The sequence below is a fragment of the Oreochromis niloticus genome, linkage group LG7 (genome assembly GCF_001858045.2).
Source record: "Oreochromis niloticus isolate F11D_XX linkage group LG7, O_niloticus_UMD_NMBU, whole genome shotgun sequence".
Lineage (NCBI taxonomy): Eukaryota > Metazoa > Chordata > Actinopteri > Cichliformes > Cichlidae > Oreochromis > Oreochromis niloticus.
Genome location: NC_031972.2, coordinates 5,593,037 through 5,605,620, shown reverse-complemented (window position 1 = coordinate 5,605,620; position 12,584 = coordinate 5,593,037). Strand labels below are relative to the sequence as shown.

The 12,584-nt window shown below is 39.6% G+C and overlaps 2 protein-coding genes across 23 annotated transcripts in view; one reads left to right on the top strand and one right to left on the bottom strand.

The window, feature by feature from the left end:
- Window positions 1–5,364, bottom strand: part of mical2b (microtubule associated monooxygenase, calponin and LIM domain containing 2b) — a 61,109-nt gene extending 55,745 nt beyond the window's left edge. For 3 of the 6 annotated variants that reach the window (XR_003220870.1, XM_005449352.3, XM_025908927.1), the window contains exon 1: window positions 5,144–5,364. The gene's annotated coding sequence lies outside the window, so the exon portion shown is untranslated. The remainder of the gene's footprint in view (window positions 1–5,143) is intronic. The other 3 variants (XM_013265371.3, XM_013265378.3, XM_005449354.3) reach the window with 2 other exon arrangements.
- Window positions 5,365–9,710: 4,346 nt separating this feature from the next.
- Window positions 9,711–12,584, top strand: part of ppfibp2b (PPFIA binding protein 2b) — a 96,721-nt gene continuing 93,847 nt past the window's right edge. For 7 of the 17 annotated variants that reach the window (XR_003221188.1, XR_003221187.1, XM_019360807.2 and 4 more), the window contains exon 1: window positions 9,712–9,899. The gene's annotated coding sequence lies outside the window, so the exon portion shown is untranslated. Of the gene's footprint in view, window positions 9,900–12,584 lie in introns of all 17 variants that reach the window. The other 10 variants (XR_003221186.1, XM_019360798.2, XM_025909443.1 and 7 more) reach the window with 3 other exon arrangements.

Here is a 12,584-nt window from a genome sequence, read left to right as displayed (position 1 = left end):
CATGAGGACCGCCCCAGGAAAGGAAGACCAAGAGTCACCTCTGCTGCTGACGATAAATTCAGAGTCACCAGCCTCAGAAATCCCAAGTTAACAGCACCTCAGATTAGAGCCCAGATGAATGCCACACAGAGCTCCAGCAGCTGACACATCTCTAAATCAACTGTTCAGAGGAGACTTTATGGTCAAATAGCTACTAAGAAACCATGAAAAGCAACAAGCAGAAGAGATTTGTTTGGGCCAAGAAACACAAGCAAAGACATCAGACCAAAGCAAAGCTGTGCTTTGGTCTGATGAGTCCAAATTTGAGATCTTTTGTTCCACCTGCCGTGTCTTTGTGTGACACAGAAAAGGTGACCGATGGTCTGTTGGAAAACCATTTCAGGTTTTCAGGACCTCATCAAGAGAAAGCCAAGAGTGTGCAAAGCAGTAATCAAAGCAAAGGGTGGCAATTTTCAAGAATAAAGCATGTTTTGAGTCATTTCACACTTTGTTTACTACATAATTCCATGTGCGTTCATTCATAGCTTTGATGCCTTCAGTGAGAATCTACAGTGTAAGTAGTCGTGAAAATAAAAAAATAAATAAATAAACCATTAAATGAGAAGGTGTGTCCAAACTTCAGACTGGTTGTGTACATGTTTAGCCTGATCAAAATGTGCAAACACAGAGATTCTCTTCAGTTTACTTCTTACAAACATTTTAGCAAAACATTTCTCTTCCTGTGTTTGTTCATCTTTTCCTGGGCAACACCAACAGCACTGACTCTCAGTTGCAAATAGTGAAGATGTTTTTCAGAAGTTTTAAGAGATGACTTGCTTTGACTGGTTCTTAAGAATTAAGACTGGAAGCGCGACACACAGTGCATGACTTTATTTCCCAACTGTAAACACAGACTGGGCTTGATCAGTCGTCACATCCAAATCGCATTCACAATCGGCCCGACAGTCGTTATGTGCGCCCAGCTTTAGAGGACTTAAAGGATCTACTGCTAATGTTTCGGTGCCTGATACCACAGCAGACCATCAGAGAGCTTGCTGAAAGCTGTTATTGCACGAAGGGGACCTACGCAATTTTAAGGAGGCGGTTATATTAAAAGAGTGCTGTACATCACAAATGAATGAAAAATGTCATAAACTGAAATGTTACCTATCCATGCCACTTATCCTTCTAACTATTATTGTACAATTTAGCTCACAAGTAGAGCATCACAGATGAGTCACATCTTAGTGGTGAGTCGAGCCTGATTCAGTCCCAAAGGCTACTGCAAATTGGCTTCAATGCCATATGTTTGTTTGGACTGAGCAAGGTTTTAATTGGTTCGTGTGAGCCCTGAAATCAAACCCTTAATCCTCACGGGATTAACACCGCACACTGTAGAGGTTTAAGGCTTGATTATGTCCACAACTTGCAGGCAGTTGTGACATTAAATGCCAGACAGTATGTCCACATTGAAAAGGAAGTGAATGACAAGCTTTCAGTAAATTATTTGAAAGGGTCCAACATTAAAGCATCTGTAGACATGATAACGCTGCAGTGAATACTAACTTCTACAGATTTTAAATGGGTCTAGAGTAAATTTAAGACCACAGCTTATGGAAGGATTTAGACCCATATGTCCTGCAGAGGTATAGGATTTTGCAGGCTAAGAATTAGACCTGTGGACTGCTGCTGTACAGTATGCTAGCCCTGCCAAACTTAGCTCTGTGTTATAAGGCAACTCCAACCTCAAGAACCACACAGCTCTGAACTTTGACTGGAAATAAGATAAAAAGCTTTGGAGCTACAAAAAAATAATAAATAAAAGGCATGAAAGTGAAAAAATTGGTCGCAGTTACCACCAATATCAGTCCAAACCTAAAAGCTGCAGGCCACATTCTTTAGTAATCTTAAATATCATGCGCTTAACAAATGTGAGTTCTCAGCATAACCTTAGAAAAACCCTCTGACACACAAACTAAAGTTGGCCTCTCTCATTTGATAGCAGCACCTCTGGTGAGCCAGTGACAGTGACGCCCGGCTCCCTGGTGTATTTTTGTCTCGCTGCCCCCCGTAGCTGATACGTGCAGTGCCACCCCCTTATAAGTCAAATGTTCATTCCAGGAAGTGAACGCTTGTGCAACTGCTTTTTTCCTTTCCCCACTGGCATCAGGGGAAAAAGGAAACACCAGTTTAAAAAGGGCTGAGATTAACATCTGAAGGGTTGGCATCAGGATGTGAAGATGAAAGTCTATGGAAGTTTTTTTCCATAGACCGTTACTGTCACATTCAGGTCAGTTAGGATTTACTGAAAGAAAAAGAATCTCTGCCAAGGCCATAAAAAGGTAATCTAAACAATGAATGACAAATTTCAGTGCCACCAATTAAAGGACAAAAGGTTAAAGGTTTTCATTTTTTAAAATCTCCCAGTTGGCCAAGGGCAAAACCATCATTCACGTATAATACTTCTTCACACTATGAAGTCCAATACAGTGGAATTGGACTCCCAATGTAGGACAAGAGACTCTCTAAAGAGGCAGCTAACAACCATAACAGCAACTGTCCAGCAAACCAACCAGAGGGGCAACAGGAGACAGAAAGGGTGGGGAAAAAGAAGCAAGTGGATTGTCCACTAATAATTTAAAAAGGATAAAATGTTAAACCGGGAAACCCAGTAGAAGCAAAGCAAGGTCTATGTGTGGAGAAGGTTCACAAAGATGTTCAGCTTCACATCAGAGGTAGTAACCAGCAAAGAAATGAGATGCATTATTAACTTTTTTTAATGTAGCAAAATGGTAAATGGGTAATGGGCTCATATAGAGTCATTCAATCCTATATTTGTCACATGCAAAGTTACACGTACATGTTGTGTGTTACATACAGTTACATGCAGTGAAATTGTTCCCCTTCCGACCATATGTACATAGCACAAACATGACATTGGGAAGACAGGTCTGAGTGAGGTAGAATGGTAAGAAAAACAATGAAAATGCACAACATCAGGGACAAGAGGAGAAAAAAAGAGAACTCTACTCAACATGAAGATTCAAAGCACTTTATATAACTTTCCTCATTCACACATTTACAAAAGCACTTGTTTCCCCTATGCTTTTTCTACGCAAGTGCTTTCTATCCAACTTTCACAGCGCAACTTGGGGTTAGTATCTTACCCAAGGGTATTTGGCCTGGAGGAGCCAGAGATCAAACCACCAACCTTGCAGTTAGTATATGACCTTCTCTACAGCCACCACTGTGCACTGTAGCTCAGGAGTGTGCTCGTTAGAGCAAAAGGATACACACAGCATGTATGAGTAACATAAAACATTCATTTAGTTTGTTGGTAACAGATTTGAGTCAGCTGCTGTAGGCAGTACAGAGTGTGGAAATGCTGAATTTAAAATTGGGTTTCCTTGTTCAGCAGACAAAAACACCAACAATAAAAAAAACTGAAAGATTGAGAACAAAGCAAAATGTGAGATTCAAAACAAATACCAAATAATAATTTGCCTCGCCTATACAGAGGTTTGTTTGTTTTGTTTTTTTAAATTTACCCACCACTTGTGACGGACCCAGCCAACGATACTGGTAAATGCTATCTTATCTGCTGCTAAGCCAATATCAGTCAGCAAAGCTAACAACATGAAAGCGCTTCAAGTGCTCAACCGAGTACAAAGACACCATATTAAGTACCAGGCTACCTCACCATCAGCTAATTTATCAGTGCATTTTCCACTTAATGTTGCCACTGGGATGTCTGTACAACTTGGTGTGGTTGCAGACGGGGCCGTGGTTCCTACTGATGTGACAATCTAAACTCCTGCTGTGGAGTTTGTTTCGTTTCACCTGAAATCAACTCTTTTCTGAAGTTCAGCACAGGAGCACAGCCAACAACAAATATTTTCCTCCCTGCCATTACTTGTGTTCAGAACAGTCATTTAGGATTTATCTAATTCCTGCATCTCTGACCTTTTAGGTCTCCATGGTGACCAAGCTGCTTCTGACCAACACTCACAATAAAGCGGTAAGCTACTTGCAATAGGTGCTACCAACAGTATGAAAAGTTGGCTCCCAGCTTTGTTTTTCTCCTCAAGTCCAGCAACAGAGAACAGTCTCTTCACACCATGGCGTGGTTATGTAAAAATGGAGCACGTAAATCTTTATTGTAATGATACTAATCCACTTTTTTTTTTTTTTTTTTTTTAAAGAAGAATAAACTGAGTGTAATTCTGTCCAACTACTGAAACGTTAACCCACAACAACGGGGAGGTTCTCAAATCAAATTAGCCATCGGTCCCGATTGAATTTGAGGACATAAGGAAAAACACGTCACCACTTAAAACTACAAGTTTTAATGCACCTACACTTGTTGGAAACTTCAGCAAATTAGTAAGCCTCTTTCCTGTATCTCTGAAGGGAGAAGTTTGCATATGTTAGTCTCCACTATGGGATGAGATTAGAAACTTCTCTGCTTTCCACAATAGAGCCTTACAAAGGCTCTTGCTCAAACTCAGTTGTAAAACCTCAAATTTAATGTCTTTCTGGCTATAAATAATTGCAACGAGAGAGAGAAAAAAAGATAAAGATAACAAACGTCATAGATACGGTATTTAATTGATGTATGGAAATTGTGCTCATTCATATAAATGCATTCAAATGTTAAAGAGCAGTTCTATAACAGCCATGCGCATTATCCACCGGTCTCACAGGCTCACGTAACATTTATTTTCTCGACAGATTTCAAAATAAAAGTTTAACTTCTTCCCTTTTTCAGATTCTCGGTGATTTGAGCTTGTTCTTGGCATGCCACCTGTTGCGCGCTTGGAACGTGTTAAGTTGCAGCAAATGCTAAATAATTTACCAACAGCAGCAAAGCCCCATAAAGGAGGGGGCTCAAGAACCGACTTGTCAGCAAAGTCACCAAAATACAACCCCGTGTTAACCTGCCATGCCCGTGTGTGTGTCTGTGTGTGTGTGTGTGGTAATAGTGTGGGACTGTTGCTAAATAAATAAATGAATAAATAAATATCCTGCAGTTTATTACCAGCACCTTTAGGGCATTAAACACAAAGTAAGGAAGAATGTGTGGGGTGAATGTTAAACATACGAGGCGTTTAAAACCAGCATTCATGATTAGCGCTCAGTGGTGCGTTCGCTGTCAGATACTCACACCGGAGACTCAATGAAGCCCAGCGGCCGGTGAAATGTCAGAGGTCCCGCCGCAGTCCTCCACGGCTAACAACGCTCAGCTTTCGGCCGTGGAGACACGGCTTTATGTACTCCGTGGGCGGTTAACTGTGCAGCGCGTCCGTGTCTGCGACCTGCTCCTCACAGCACAGTCACCGTATCAGCACCAATCCCCGCGACGAGCGTCTAGTTAAGAGCGAGACTACAGCGCGAGGTTAGCACTTCCGGTTAATGTTCCCCCCAACATAATATGAAAATACTGCAGGGTCCTCCTAATGAAAAAAATACTTTTTTCTTTTTATGCAAATGTAGTGTTTATAAGATTGGGGAAACCTGCAGTCAGCTGAGACTGAAGAAGTCACTTGGATGAGTGACGAAACGTTTCTCCCACTGAAAACGCTACGACTAGATGAACAGAATCAATTTTTTTTCTTTTGTTTGTAATATCTTCTGCCACAGTCTGTCTGAGCTGGGTTTAAAAATATATATAAAATTACATTCTTGTTTCATTTTGCATCATATATGGAAATAAATGGTTGAATGGGCTGCTACTGGCACGTTTCTACTCAGTTTGACCAAATCAAATACAAATTCAAGTCTCCTTTACCCTATAATACACACACATTCATACAGGGCTTTTATCTAACATTTACTCACACTCTGATGGATACACTGAGTTGCATATCTTTGATACATGAACTAGAAAGGCTGGAGATCAATCAGCTGTCATTCTTATTGATGACAATTTCAATTAAAAAATATTCAAAATATATATTTTTTTCATCTGTGACTGATATCTTAGAGCAATAGGCTGACAATAATTTAAAAATAGTCATTTCTGTTTTTTTCTGCAAAACCAGTGCATATTTTGTTAATGTTAACAAATCACAACCTATAAACTCAGCTACATAATTAATACTTTTCATTAACTAAAAAGACACAGGTCTACTGCCTGCAGTTTTAGAGATCTTACATGGAAGCCCCATTTTTGCAGAGTATATAATCAACAATGTCAGAATTTGGGCAAGAAGACTTTATTCAAGGTAATTCAAAGACATTATTATCCTTACGGAGTTTATTTACACCTAAAAGTTTTTCCAGAAAGCTTTCCTAGATCATGTAAATATTATATGCCAGCAATATTGACACTTATATGTAAATTGTGCATGACATTAAAACTACAGGTTCAGACCTTTATTTTGAAATTGAATTTGCTTTCTACAGTTTCCTGTATCTCGGCTACCTTGACACAGAAAAAGGCGGGTCTTCCAGCGTCTCCAATCATACCTAATGGGGAACTGAGTGTTAAATTCAAATGTATTTTTCTCACCTTCCATTTAAATCACAGAAGAAAGCAAAAGTAACGCAAGTACAACAAAGACTTCTGTAGTACTCGCTATACTTATAGCTCAATACTAAAATAATGTAATCAGCTATTGATTTTAAATAGCAGAAGGAAAATGTAATAATAATAATAACAACAACAACAATGGTCTTTCTTGGCTAACCTCCTGCTTCTATGTGGAAGGGAAACTGAACTTACCAAATAAAGCTCTCTTACACTTGTTCATATTGTGTCATGCAATACATATATCATATATTTTAGCACTGAAGATATCTTATAGGTTGTGTCATCTTACCGAGATGACTACTCACACACTAGAAGCTACTGAACACATTCCTCTTGACATTGTCACCTTTATATTTCCAGCTTTCAGCGGTCAGACTCTCTCGCTGAGATGTTTGGTCCTGCTCTGCCATCAGGTGGTGGAAAACTGCTACATCATCCTGATAGAGCAGTATGTGTTTTATCCTAACAAAGCAAATATTAAATCAAGGGACAGTGACTTCTGGATTACACAAAATGACCACTGTGAAGTTTGTGTGGATGCGTATTAATAAAATAGACGATTACTGTTATTCTCACTATCACAAGTTATGCAAACAGGTGGGAGGAACCTTTTGATGCCATTAGATTATCCTCACAGTTCTTTGAAAGAACACAATCATATTATCAGTTGCTGGATCTCCTAAATCCATTAAACTGAGCACCTCATCAGCTCGACTCTTTAAAAATGTCAGTGATGATGCCGGTGTGGAGCTTTTTAAACCTTATTGAAATCTCACCCCTCAATTTTAAGACAGATTTTCTTAACTAACCACATGATCAGGCTAATGGTGTTTTTAAAAGGGCTGCTCTTCTTTAATGAAGTTATAACCAAACAAAGCTACCATTTGTACACGTGTGCTCATAAACATATTGGATATTTCTTCCTTTTCTCCTCCATCCTGCCCATGTTTCCCCTCAGATGTGTCAGCAGCCTGTGCACAATTTGCAGGAGGCCCATTAACCACTTCAGGCTCCACAGAGTCTGACGTTGGTTCATCTTCCAGTGGAGGTGGTGCTGTGATTTGATCATCGTCCTGACAGTGGGCATGAGTTTGTGTCTGCTGTGCCAGTGGATTGGATATTTTGTGGACTAAAGGCTCTTGCTAAAGTTACAGAGTTTACCCCTTTATTGACTTCTTTTAAACTGTCTGTGTTTGCTTTGTTTTTTCCAACAGTTATACTTCAGGATCTCATTTTCCTTCTTCAGTGTCTCCAACACTGACTGTGAAATGAACATATGATTGTTGGGGTTTTCTCTGTTTTCCTTATATTATTATAGTGTCTTTGCCTTACAATATAAAGCACCTTGAAGCAACTGTTGTTATGATTTACTGCTATAGCTTTTGATATGTCTAATAGCTTCTTAAACATGTCCTCTTTCTTAAATGAAACAAGTTATAAAATATCACGTTGGTAACTGATAGATTATGACCAGTTGTATTCACAGGGCAATAAAACAGTAATGGATAATAAGGGGGAGCTCAACATACCTGCAGTGGCTTATTACAGCAACTTGTCATTAATTAATTGTAGACACCAGGAATTTTGAAATAGTCTCTTGATATATTCACTACCTGAGGAACTGTTTCTCTGATGAGATTAAAAATCCATTGCTGCACAATAATTTCTTCTGTTGCTTCGGAAATCCCGTGCAAAGTCATCTTTCTTTTGGAGAAAGAAGATATGGCTGATTTTAGGTGGTTTAAGTTCAGCTATTTGTTATTAGGTGTTCCTGTTGTTTGCGTCAAGCTTGATATAATTATGGTTCCATATTTGAAGTGAAAAAATACCAGTTTTCCTTAACACTGTACACCACTGACAAAATTAAACCAGGATTGTAATTTGTCAGCGTTGGTCATGTTTGTATTCGTGTTTGTTGTCATTGTGATCTTCAGTGAATGAAGAGCATCACTACAGAGGGACTGTATCAGTAATCACTCTATGGTCAGCTGGATTCCAGATAATGAAAGCGTGTAGAATATCTATGCTGTTACTGTGTGTGTGTGTGTGTGTGTGTGTGTGTGTGTGTGTGTGTAAATCACAACAGGCTCTCGTGCAGATGCAGTGCTGTGTGTACTACTGGTTTCTGATTTGTGTTTGCTACAGAAAAACAACAACAACAGCTAGTTGTAACACGGTGTTTTTGTATAATTTATCACATCAATGGCGATATATATGAAAAAAAAGTTAAATATTAATAAAGCATGCAATCAGTGATTTGCTTGCACTGAAAATGTACAATCTAGTATACTTACTTATGACTTTAAATCACTAGATGGCAGTGTTTGATTTTATTTAAAAAATAATCAAGCTAAGGTAACCATAAAATGGACATTTTTTTCCCCACGTTGTTTGGTTGTTTTTAGCTGTTTCCTGTTTCATATAATGAACACGCAAATACATACCCCCAAATTCCTGTCTCAACCTCTTAAAGATAAATTAATTGTTGGTATTATTATTCTTTAATATTATTATTATTACATTTAAAATTTCCGATTTTTTATTTAAATTTACTTATTGTTTATAATATTTTGCACAGTCAAGGAGCAGTTCAGGACACATTTCACTGTGTGTTGTACATGTATGACTCTATGAATCTTGGAATCTCTTATTATTACTATTATTATTATCAGTAGTAGTAGTAGTGGTGTCACTCCCCCTCTTTTCCCTGACACGCAGAACACATATTTCAGGTTCAGGCAATGTGAAGAACCTTTTGGACAAACGTTTGAGTTTGGAGTGTTAAAACCAAATCGTTATCCGGATTACCACAGATCGATGCCTTGGTGCGTTCATGAATATCGGAGACATCAGTTGTAGGATAATGAGGCTAATTTAAGACGTTAAAATCTTCGGCTTATCAGTTGAATAAAACACAACAGCAGCTTGTAGTAGCAACAGCCCAAATATTTATTCAACTTCGATTAATACTGCACAGTATTATAATCATCATTGGTATTTGTTGGATCCGAGAAGAAAAGATACAAGTAATACATTTCGATGGTTCCTTTTCATTCTCAACTATGAGCGCACTGCGAAATATATCATAATGTTCAATGTAGATCTAAAAGAGAGAGAAATATGAAGTCAGGAGTTTCAGGAGTTCCGATGAGCTCGTAAAGGCATCGTGCGTATCACATGGCAGGTGATAGAGCTGAGGGAGCTGGCGCTACAGTACAGCGCAGAGTACTGACAGACAGACACTTAACACAGGTCAGGGCACCTTGCGCGCACAACTGCTGTATGTACGCGTAATGGCGCGTTTGTGTCCTCTCACTTTATCTTCAAGCGTCTCCAACAAACGCAGTTAAAGGATTTGTTTGGACTGCGCGTCAGAGGGTCGCACAACGTGAGTAACATGACTTTAATGTTGTAGTTTCCCCGCATTTCTAATACATTTAAACTCTAACTTATTTTTGTGTGAAAATAGCTTTTCATTTCGGTAATTACATTTTACAAGTTGTTGTTTTGCTGCAACAAGAAAAAAGCACCAAATATTTGTCAAGTTGTCTAATTCCTGAATAATTAGCGTTTAATATATGCTAGTAAAGTGCGGCTTATGTTTTTGTCTTCTTTTTCATACTTAAAAGTGAATTTGTGGTCCGAGGTTCGCAGATGGTGCTTATGGTGGCACTCAGTTATGTTAGGAGAGACTTCAGCACAGCCTGTATTTCAAATATTGTATTAAGTCTTAAAAATGCTTCAGTGATAATCCTGCTGGGGTTCTGCTGTGAGCATATCAGCCTTTCTATTAAGAGTAACTGGGACATAAGATTGAATGGGACAGTATAAGTAAACATGGTTTGTTTTCTTCCTTGTAGATGCAAAATGACAACTTCTTTTGCTAAGGCGGAGCTCTGAAACCAAATAATGAAAAATAAATGTGCAAGCTGTTGTGGCATACACGGGTGGGCGGGGCTAGCTTCCAACAGAAAAGCGTAGGCTGAGGAACTTAACATAAGCATAAAGGTAATATGCTGTTGTTGCTGCTGCTGTAAAAAGGTGTCACATAGGTATTTTTGATTGGTCCTTTCACCCTACTAACTTTGCAGTACAGCCGAACTTTGCATTGTGCACATCAGTGACCTCCGACACCCAGTCACTCAGATCTTCTACAGAATGTAGTAATGAAGTGTGTGCTCTGAGCAACATGGCACAAATGCATGACACACCTAACAGAGGTGGGTACTTTAAAAACCCTCACCTCGCCCACTGAGGGCCGTAACAGTGCCATGACAGTACCCAGCTATTTCCACTGGTAAGTGATTTCCTGTGAAAGTGAGGCAGTTTTATACTGTAATGACTGTGGACAGAAATATGATACCAAAAAAAGCACATTATGTGCTCACTTTTACGTGAAATTATGTCAAAGTGAAGGACAAGTATGACACAAACTGTGCAACATACTGTAAGTTTCTAGCAAAGTGGAAATAAATAGTCAAATGTTCGTTCCCAACAGGGAGATGTTACGAAAATGGTGCTTTGGGTCTTTTTACACAAAAAGGGTTTGGTGTGCTTTCTTGGAGTATGATCTACTCTTAATTCCAGCTCAAATCGATGCTAAACCTCTTCATCTTTACAGAATATCACATAGTGGGCCGAGGCTTTTCTTAGAATTTACAACAAAAACGTTTTTCAAGCCAGAAATTCCAAAATTGTCCTCGTCACCCTTAATTTTCCCTACATTGTATATCCCATTATATATATTTTTCTACATAACAGCGACTCCAACATGGTCTGTTGGAGACAACATGGTAGTTTCACTGTGACACTGGTGTTTCTCCGCTTGCTTGCTCAGTCATGTACTGTCAGCTTGGAGCTATTAAATGATGTTTAGTTGCACCGACACATGCTGTGTAATTGCAGATCATCAATTTCTGACAGCGTGTGTAAAACGGAAAGGGGGAGGGTGAAAGAGGGGGGACGCTGATATGCTAACAGCAGAATATCAAGGTTGATGTGTGGCCCCCCTTTGCTCAAGCATCTGCTCCATCTAAGGCTGGAGACAGTGTACACATACACACACACACACACACACACACACACGCACACAGACATACACGCATAAACATCAGAGACATGAGAGAGCTGAAGGAGCCTCCTGCCAGTGAATACATCAGGCCGGTGCCTCCTTTCTGTTGCAAATCTCATTTTAAAAAGAGACGGAGTTGAAAGGCATCATTGCCGCTGACGACAGTGAACTGATTAAGGCTGCTGAGGTTGGCACTTGGGTGGCATTAGCACACGGAAACAGAAGAAATGCACACAGGAGCTCGGCTGAAGTGTCAGTTGATAAAAGCCCTAAATTGGTAACATTTATTGTTGCAACAGTTTATTTTTGACAATAGTGTTCATCGGCTTGTCGTGATAGGTTTACGCAGGGTGCACACACGCTGGGTCAAGCAGATGATGGCACTCATTTCTGTGATCAAAGCTGCTCGTGTAAGTCCCAGAGTGGCCATGTTCAGATGATTGCTCTGTCATCTTTAGAGCCACTGCTGTCCACGGCTGTGGTGTAGTTCCACTGCTGCTTAGAGGGAGAGACAAAGGAGAAGAGGAGAGATATGGGTGAGATTGAAAGCAGAGGAATGAAAGCGAAATAGCAAAAAGAGGAAAAGCGTAGAAACCTAAAAAGACAAATTCAGGCTGTTAATCTACAGGAAAATAATCCGCTGTTTGCTGAAGTGAAGGAGTGAAAGAAAAGACAGTGTCAGAGAGAGAAAGAGTAGAAACTCTGGCTTGTCCAAGGCGATCTTTGGCTTTCTTTGTTGAGGAATGTGAAGAGGTGTTAGAGAACAGAAGAGGCTTGATGCTGCTCATGGTGTGTTGTCCTATTTAAGAGAAAATAAAGTAGTAAGAAATTTGTGGATTCCAGGAGGAATAAGCAGAGCAGAAAGAAGGTAAACGAAAGGATTAGGTTTTTCTTTGGTTTTTCAGCCGTTATTTTGCTCCTTCTCAAATCCTCGCTGCAGCAACGCAGTGTGCAAGGGATGAGTTAAAGGTTTAACATGTGATAAAAGGGAGTACTGTGTTG